Source organism: Alligator mississippiensis, chromosome 1 (genome assembly GCF_030867095.1).
Source record: "Alligator mississippiensis isolate rAllMis1 chromosome 1, rAllMis1, whole genome shotgun sequence".
NCBI lineage: Eukaryota > Metazoa > Chordata > Crocodylia > Alligatoridae > Alligator > Alligator mississippiensis.
This window is the reverse complement of record NC_081824.1, coordinates 465,526,064-465,534,403: the sequence shown is the minus strand read 5'-3', so window position 1 is coordinate 465,534,403 and position 8,340 is coordinate 465,526,064. Positions and strand designations below refer to the sequence as shown.

Genomic DNA, 8,340 nt, shown 5'->3' with positions numbered 1-8,340 from the left:
CAGGCTACTACTTGTCCGAAGCCTTCAAGAGGACGGGGTGGCTAGCTGTCCGGAAGAAAGCAGTCCCTCTGCCTGCACGTGGATGGAGAGCGCGGTCAGCAGCGTGCAGCTGAGGGGGGTGTCAGGGGCAGCCTGCTTGGTGACCCCCTGCAAACAGCTCTGTTACAGCGCAAATCCTCTGTCACAGCAGAAATCGGGGGCTTTAGGATGCCAGAAAGCCGTGGATGTTGTTGTCACACTGTTATGAAGCAAAACGAACCAAACTGAACACAGGCGGTACGGTACGGTACGGTACGTCTCAGAGGTCAGATGCGAGCCAGAACTGAAAGCTGGAAGGCCTGGGAAGAGCCAGAGGCCGCAACAACATCGAGGTGACGTCGAAGACCTTGCCCTGGTCGGGTTTGGCCCTCAGGTCGCCGGCGTATTTGTTGCGGACGGCGTCCTTCAGGAACCTCTCCAGGAAGGTCCTCGTGCGGGGCGTCACGGTCACGGGGTCGGCGTGCGGGGCTGGCTGCAGGGAGACTGCCAGCTCCCGGCGCTCCTCGGTCCAAGTCCAGGCGCAGCCGATGCGCTTCCCGAGGCGGCGCGTGGCGTTGCGGGCTCGGCTCCACAGCGAGGCAAAGTCCCCGCCGTCTCGGCTGAACTCGCCCTCCAGCGAGCCGCTCAGGAAGGTGGCCAAGTCACGTCCGGTGGGTTGCCTGCCGATCCTCTTGCGGGCGGTCTCCTCCAGGGCGCTGGCGGCGATGATACTTACCGTCGCGTCCGGGCAGCTGCTGCAGCTGGATGGCGTCGGGGGCGAGGAGGCATCCTCGAACCCCTCCGGCGGTGGGGCACGGACCCGAAGGCGTTGGAAATGTCCAGCCACGCCACCGCGCACTGCTTCCTGGTCCTCCGGGCGTTGTCCAGGGCCATCTGGAGGGTGAAATTGCCCTCCAGATGGCAGATGCTGGACGTGACGTCGGAGGCAGCCAGGTGGATGGGCCTGCGTTTTAACGTCGCCAAGTGCGCTTCCCTGCACGTCGACGGGAAGCAGAAGAGCCGCGTCCTGGACTCCACCCTCACGATCCAGGGCCAGGCGATGCGGCACCTGCGCGACGGGGAGGCCTACTGCCACCTGGGGACGCCCACCGGCCACCGGGCCAGGCAGACGCCGGAGGAAACCATCAACGGCATCGTGCAGGACGCGCACAAACTGGACTCGTCCCTGCTGGCCCCGTGGCAGAAGATCGACGCGGTGAACACTTTCCTCATCCCCCGCGTCGCGTTCGTCCTGAGAGGCTCGGCGGTCCCCAAGACCCCCCTCAAGAAGGCGGACGCCGAGATCCGACGGCTGCTCAAGAAGTGGCTGCACCTGCCGCTGCGGGCCAGCAACGAGGTCCTGCACATCCCCTACCGGCAGGGGGGTGCCAACGTGCCCCGCATGGGAGACCTCGGCGACATCGCCGTGGTCACCCACGCCTTCCGCCTCCTGACCTGCCCGGACGCGACGGTAAGTATCATCGCCGCCAGCGCCCTGGAGGAGACCGCCCGCAAGAGGATCGGCAGGCAACCCACCGGACGTGACTTGGCCACCTTCCTGAGCGGCTCGCTGGAGGGCGAGTTCAGCCGAGACGGCGGGGACTTTGCCTCGCTGTGGAGCCGAGCCCGCAACGCCACGCGCCGCCTCGGGAAGCGCATCGGCTGCGCCTGGACTTGGACCGAGGAGCGCCGGGAGCTGGCAGTCTCCCTGCAGCCAGCCCCGCACGCCGACTCCGTGACCGTGACGCCCCGCACGAGGACCTTCCTGGAGAGGTTCCTGAAGGACGCCGTCCGCAACAAATACGCCGGCGACCTGAGGGCCAAACCCGACCAGGGCAAGGTCTTCGACGTCACCTCGAAGTGGGACGCCAGCAACCACTTCATGCCCAGCGGGAGCTTCACGCGCTTCGCGGACTGGCGCTTCCTCCACCGCGCCCCGCCTCAACTGCCTGCCTCTCAACGGGGCCGTCCGCTTCGGCCACCGGGACAAGAGGTGCCGACGGTGCGGCTACGCGGCCGAGACCCTCCCCCACGTGCTGTGCAGCTGCAAGCCGCACGCCAGGGCCTGGCAGCTCCGCCACAACGCCGTCCAGGACCGGCTGGTGAGGGCCATCCCGGCCGCCGCGGGGCAGGTCTCCGTCAACCGCACCGTCCCGGGCTGCGAGAGCCAGATGCGCCCCGACATCGTGATCACCGACGAGGAGGCCAAGAAGATCACCATCGTGGACGTCACCATCCCGTTCGAGAACCGGCGCCAAGCCTTCGCCGACGCCCGGGCTCGCAAGCGGGAGAAGTACGCCCCGCTGGCCGACACCTTGAGGGGCCGCGGCTACGACGTGACGGTCGACGCGCTCATCGTGGGGACGCTCGGAGCCTGGGACCCCAGTAACGAGAGCGTCCTGCGCGCCTGCCGCGTCTCCCGCCGCTACGCCAAGCTGATGCGCTGCCTCATGGTGTCCGACACCATCCGGTGGTCCCGCGACATCTACGTGGAACACATCACGGGCCACCGCCAGTACACGGACCCCAGCAGGAGAACAGCCGCCGGACCGGACCCGGAGGGGACCGCCTGAACCGCCCCCCTCCGCAACAGACGGACCTTCGCTTCAAGAGGACTCATCAACGACGGACGACGACCCAGCGCCACCCGAAGAGGACCCCCGCGATAGACTGTATCTAGACTGAGACGCTTCATCTTCGGACCACTTCTCCCACCGTCGCGGACCATTGTCACGGGTATGTGTGTTTCTATCCTCTTTCTCTCTCAGCGTCGCGAAACCCCCCCCTCCCTCCCCCTCCCCACTCCCCTCTCCCCTTACCCCCGGGCTTAGTTGGCTAACTTTGTATCGCATGTAACCTAGGTGCGTTCCCAACCTCACCCCCATCCTTTTATTGTTAGTCCCTCGCCCGGGCGTTCTGTATTTCCCTATCGGCTTTGTCATCTTTTTTGGATTTACCATCCTTACCATTTACTGATAAAAGTCAATCTGTTCTTATCAGTTTAATATCTGATATGTCCTCGATGTGAGGACTTTATATTAAATGGATTTTTGGAACTGGGAGATGGACTCGGAGCTTGCTCCATCCACTCCACGCATCGGCCTGGTATTGCAGTGCCTCCAGGAGCGGTGCACCTCCCCTCGGGGAGAACTTGCTGCTGTCAAAAAGTAGATCTCGTTGCTTCTTCGGAGACATCTGGGGGGGCTGGTGCTGGGCAGGGACCCCCGGCAGTCTGGCAGGCAGGCTACTACTTGTCCGAAGCCTTCAAGAGGACGGGGTGGCTAGCTGTCCGGAAGAAAGCAGTCCCTCTGCCTGCACGTGGATGGAGAGCGCGGTCAGCAGCGTGCAGCTGAGGGGGGTGTCAGGGGCAGCCTGCTTGGTGACCCCCTGCAAACAGCTCTGTTACAGCGCAAATCCTCTGTCACAGCAGAAATCGGGGGCTTTAGGATGCCAGAAAGCCGTGGATGTTGTTGTCACACTGTTATGAAGCAAAACGAACCAAACTGAACACAGGCGGTACGGTACGGTACGGTACGTCTCAGAGGTCAGATGCGAGCCAGAACTGAAAGCTGGAAGGCCTGGGAAGAGCCAGAGGCCGCAACAACATCGAGGTGACGTCGAAGACCTTGCCCTGGTCGGGTTTGGCCCTCAGGTCGCCGGCGTATTTGTTGCGGACGGCGTCCTTCAGGAACCTCTCCAGGAAGGTCCTCGTGCGGGGCGTCACGGTCACGGGGTCGGCGTGCGGGGCTGGCTGCAGGGAGACTGCCAGCTCCCGGCGCTCCTCGGTCCAAGTCCAGGCGCAGCCGATGCGCTTCCCGAGGCGGCGCGTGGCGTTGCGGGCTCGGCTCCACAGCGAGGCAAAGTCCCCGCCGTCTCGGCTGAACTCGCCCTCCAGCGAGCCGCTCAGGAAGGTGGCCAAGTCACGTCCGGTGGGTTGCCTGCCGATCCTCTTGCGGGCGGTCTCCTCCAGGGCGCTGGCGGCGATGATACTTACCGTCGCGTCCGGGCAGCTGCTGCAGCTGGATGGCGTCGGGGGCGAGGAGGCATCCTCGAACCCCTCCGGCGGTGGGGCACGGACCCGAAGGCGTTGGAAATGTCCAGCCACGCCACCGCGCACTGCTTCCTGGCCCTCCGGGCGTTGTCCAGGGCCATCTGGAGGGTGAAATTGCCCTCCAGATGGCAGATGCTGGACGTGACGTCGGAGGCAGCCAGGTGGATGGGCCTGCGTTTTAACGTCGCCAAGTGCGCTTCCCTGCACGTCGACGGGAAGCAGAAGAGCCGCGTCCTGGACTCCACCCTCACGATCCAGGGCCAGGCGATGCGGCACCTGCGCGACGGGGAGGCCTACTGCCACCTGGGGACGCCCACCGGCCACCGGGCCAGGCAGACGCCGGAGGAAACCATCAACGGCATCGTGCAGGACGCGCACAAACTGGACTCGTCCCTGCTGGCCCCGTGGCAGAAGATCGACGCGGTGAACACTTTCCTCATCCCCCGCGTCGCGTTCGTCCTGAGAGGCTCGGCGGTCCCCAAGACCCCCCTCAAGAAGGCGGACGCCGAGATCCGACGGCTGCTCAAGAAGTGGCTGCACCTGCCGCTGCGGGCCAGCAACGAGGTCCTGCACATCCCCTACCGGCAGGGGGGTGCCAACGTGCCCCGCATGGGAGACCTCGGCGACATCGCCGTGGTCACCCACGCCTTCCGCCTCCTGACCTGCCCGGACGCGACGGTAAGTATCATCGCCGCCAGCGCCCTGGAGGAGACCGCCCGCAAGAGGATCGGCAGGCAACCCACCGGACGTGACTTGGCCACCTTCCTGAGCGGCTCGCTGGAGGGCGAGTTCAGCCGAGACGGCGGGGACTTTGCCTCGCTGTGGAGCCGAGCCCGCAACGCCACGCGCCGCCTCGGGAAGCGCATCGGCTGCGCCTGGACTTGGACCGAGGAGCGCCGGGAGCTGGCAGTCTCCCTGCAGCCAGCCCCGCACGCCGACTCCGTGACCGTGACGCCCCGCACGAGGACCTTCCTGGAGAGGTTCCTGAAGGACGCCGTCCGCAACAAATACGCCGGCGACCTGAGGGCCAAACCCGACCAGGGCAAGGTCTTCGACGTCACCTCGATGTTGTTGCGGCCTCTGGCTCTTCCCAGGCCTTCCAGCTTTCAGTTCTGGCTCGCATCTGACCTCTGAGACGTACCGTACCGTACCGTACCGCCTGTGTTCAGTTTGGTTCGTTTTGCTTCATAACAGTGTGACAACAACATCCACGGCTTTCTGGCATCCTAAAGCCCCCGATTTCTGCTGTGACAGAGGATTTGCGCTGTAACAGAGCTGTTTGCAGGGGGTCACCAAGCAGGCTGCCCCTGACACCCCCCTCAGCTGCACGCTGCTGACCGCGCTCTCCATCCACGTGCAGGCAGAGGGACTGCTTTCTTCCGGACAGCTAGCCACCCCGTCCTCTTGAAGGCTTCGGACAAGTAGTAGCCTGCCTGCCAGACTGCCGGGGGTCCCTGCCCAGCACCAGCCCCCCCAGATGTCTCCGAAGAAGCAACGAGATCTACTTTTTGACAGCAGCAAGTTCTCCCCGAGGGGAGGTGCACCGCTCCTGGAGGCACTGCAATACCAGGCCGATGCGTGGAGTGGATGGAGCAAGCTCCGAGTCCATCTCCCAGTTCCAAAAATCCATTTAATATAAAGTCCTCACATCGAGGACATATCAGATATTAAACTGATAAGAACAGATACTACACTTGATCTTAGCCAAAAGGCCGAGAAGCGATACTGTGAGCCCCTCGGAAACCTCGGGGCCCCCATGGGCAGCCCTCCCAAACACACCGCAAGCTGCCACAGAGGCCCCTCCGCTCACAGTCATCGCCTGCAGCTTCTGGCGCCACAAACCCACACGGAAAAGTCCTTCCGCAATATCTCGTGCCCAACAGGTCTGAAGCACCCCCCCCACCCTCCCCCACGTAGCCCAAAGGTCCCCCCATTCATGCCCTCTCAACACTGCCCTGCCTCTCGCCTCCTCCTCGCTGGCCATGAGAGGAGAGATGATTTGCTCAAAGCCCGAGCGAGCACGATGACGACACCATCTCGCGGGGCGTTCCTCCAGCTCTGCTCTCGCCGCCAGCAGCAGCAGCAGCACCAAGCCCCTGAGCAGACAGGGGTACACTGGGAGCCCTTGTCAAAGGGGCAGGGATCAAAAGGGCAGCTGCTGATCCGAGGGAGAACGGGCTCTAATCCCTGAGGGGCAATGCGCTTCACTGGTCGGTGCCACCGTGCTTAGTGGCAGAGTGGGAATGTACTTCAGTTGTGCTTGAACACTGTTAATCACTGAGTGTGAGCCCACCCGGTTGTATTTGAACAGGAACACCCTTAATTGTTGCCTGTGAGAGTGTGATTGTGCTTCAGTTGTGCTTGAACACCCGTTAATCACTGAGTGTGAGCCCACCCACCGGTATTTGAACGGGAACACCCTTAATTGTTGCCTGTGAGACCGTGATTGTGCTTCAGTTGCGCTTGAACACCCGTTAATCACTGTGTGAGCCCACCCACCCGTATAATGGGAACACTCTTAATTGTTGCCTGTGAGAGTGTGAGTGTCTGCACTTGTGCTTGAACACCCGTTAATCACTGAGTGTGAGCCCACCCACCGGTATAATGGGAACACCCTCAATTGTTGCCTGTGAGAGTGTGAGTGTCTGCAGTTGTGCTTGAACACCCGTTAATCACTGTGTGAGCCCACCCACCCGTATAATGGGAACACTCTTAATTGTTGCCTGCGAGAGTGTGAGTGTCTGCAGTTGTGCTTGAACACCCGTTAATCACTGAGTGCGAACCCACCCACCGGTAGTGGAAGAGGAACACCCTTAATTGTTGCCTGTGAGAGTGTGAGTGTCTGCAGTTGTGCTTGAACACCCGTTAATCACTGAGTGCGAACCCACCCACCGGTAGTGGAACAGGAACACCCTTAATTGTTGCCTGTGAGAGTGTGAGTGTCTGCAGTTGTGCTTGAACACCTGTTAATCACTGAGCGCAAACCCACCCACCGGTAGTGGAACAGGAACACCCTTAATTGTTGCCTGTGAGACTGTGATTGTGCTTCAGTTGTGATTGAACACCCATTAATCACTGAGCGCGAACCCACCCACCGGTAGTGGAACAGGAACACCCTTAATTGTTGCCTGTGAGAGTGTGAGTGTCTGCAGTTGTGCTCGAACACCTGTTAATCACTGAGCGCGAACCCACCCACCGGTAGTGGAACAGGAACACCCTTAATTGTTGCCTGTGAGACTGTGATTGTGCTTCAGTTGTGATTGAACACCCTTTAATCACTGAGCGCGAACCCACCCACCGGTAGTGGAACAGGAACACCCTTAATTGTTGCCTGTGAGAGTGTGAGTGTCTGCAGTTGTGCTCGAACACCTGTTAATCACTGAGCGCGAACCCACCCACCGGTAGTGGAACAGGAACACCCTTAATTGTTGCCTGTGAAGGAGCTGCGGACGACTGAAACAGAGCAAAACCTTCCTTTCCAGTTTCGGCTGCAGCGCCTCTCCTTTGCTTCGTCTTCGTTGTTCTCAGCTAGCTCACAGCTAACAACTAGAACAGGGTTGCACGTGATTGCGCTTCACTGTTTCTGTGCACACACGTAATTGTGTCTCAGTGGACATCGCTGTTGCGTGAAAATGCACTTAATCGCACAAAGTGGACGCTGAATGAACACGCTTAACGGCTGTGCAGGCACGAGCCGAGAACGACTTGAAGGTGGCAGCTCCTTTCCAGTTTGGGGCGCGGAGCCTCTGCTTTGCCTCATTTGAGGCGTTCTCAGCGTGCTCGCACCCCGCCGTCCCAACGGAGCTGCTGCTCCCCTTTGGAAAAGGCCCCTTTCCTCTCGGCTGTCACGAGCAGCCTCTGGGCCCAGCAACCTGGGGAGAAATCCCTCTCGCAACACCGCCCTCGGCACTGGCGTCTCCCTCGCTCGTGTATCCCAAAGATTCCTGCCCCCTCAACGCTGCCCTGCCTCTCGCCTCCTGGCTGGCTGCGTGAGGAGAGGAGACGAGACTGAGACAGAGACACGCAGGATCTGCATGAAGGCAGTGCAACGCCCCAACGTGATGACGACATCCTGACTTGAACCCTCCCCTGGCGAGGGGACTGTGCCTCTGGCCGCCCGCCCTCTCCTCTGCCCGGCCCTACTTCCTCCAGGAGCACGCGCGACACGAGCAGGGGACCGACCCCACACAGGGACCCTGCGCTTACTGGAAGGCGGTGTCAACACAGTGCGCGTTAAATACACAGCTGGAACTGACAGTCAGAAGTCTTCA

The 8,340-nt window shown here is 61.6% G+C and overlaps 2 non-coding genes across 2 annotated transcripts; one reads left to right on the top strand and one right to left on the bottom strand.

Annotated features, from left to right (window-relative positions):
• Nucleotides 1-2,971: 2,971 nt before the first annotated feature.
• Nucleotides 2,972-3,157, top strand: LOC132247807 (U2 spliceosomal RNA). The gene has a single exon (XR_009459246.1). It is a non-coding gene; the product is annotated as a U2 spliceosomal RNA (small nuclear RNA).
• A 2,445-nt stretch (nt 3,158-5,602) lies between these two features.
• On the bottom strand, nt 5,603-5,793 carry LOC132248083 (U2 spliceosomal RNA). Its single transcript, XR_009459433.1, has one exon. It is a non-coding gene; the product is annotated as a U2 spliceosomal RNA (small nuclear RNA).
• Nucleotides 5,794-8,340: the final 2,547 nt, after the last annotated feature.